The following is an 885-nucleotide window of genomic DNA, read 5'->3' as shown; positions in this document are numbered from 1 at the left end:
ACATACCCAATCTCGGTCCAAGCTCGGATCAGGCATCTCCTCGTCTGGGGTGTGCGGAACGCCTAAATCCCGCACAAGACCCCGAGCCTCCTCTTCCATCGATGACGTCAACTCAGGTATGACTTCAAGCTGACATATTGACATTTCAACTATTTAACGATCATGTAAAAAAAATTTTAAACTACATATAATATAAATCACAAATACATAATACTTACCTGAGGATCGTCGAGGAGGGCCGATAACTGCTTCCCGGTGGGACATTCCTCCGCTCGCGATGATCTCCAATGATGCATCCGAGGGCAGCGTGTCTCCCCTCGCTGTGCAAAGTGGGCCCCCAATACAGGAACTGTCTCATACACCCAAATTTGTAACACATACACTTATTAAGCATCAATGTAATACACTAAAACTTTAACTTTGATTATATTAAACATTTACCTGCACTTCTAACGGCAATCCGTATGTATCGTATTTACGCATCGACCCCCTGGGCCTCGAGTGCGATCTGGTGAACACATGTACGGTGTCTTCGTAGCATCTTCGGCCCCACGGATAGTTGTTGAACGCATCGATGTCGTCAACAACTTGCAAATGAAAAATGTCGATGACAGTCCTCTTGTGATGACACCTCATCACACTCTCGAAGATGTAGACCAGCCCAAGTTTCAATCTATCTAGCATATGGTCGCACCCCCTGATCGCGGCCATCAAGTCGGGTAGAAGCACCGACCTATGTCCCTGGAAGTACGTCTCGTACAACCTACTGCTTCTCTCCATGGCTGCATCGTCGCCCGTAATCTTCAGTCCAATGATCAATGTAAACTCAAATATCGAGAAACTGACGACCTTGCCCCCGAGGTCGAACTGGAGGGAATCGCCGTC

The sequence above is a fragment of the Olea europaea genome, chromosome 3, assembly GCF_002742605.1.
Source record: "Olea europaea var. sylvestris chromosome 3, O_europaea_v1, whole genome shotgun sequence".
Taxonomy (NCBI): domain Eukaryota; kingdom Viridiplantae; phylum Streptophyta; class Magnoliopsida; order Lamiales; family Oleaceae; genus Olea; species Olea europaea.
This window is presented reverse-complemented; position numbering follows the sequence as displayed.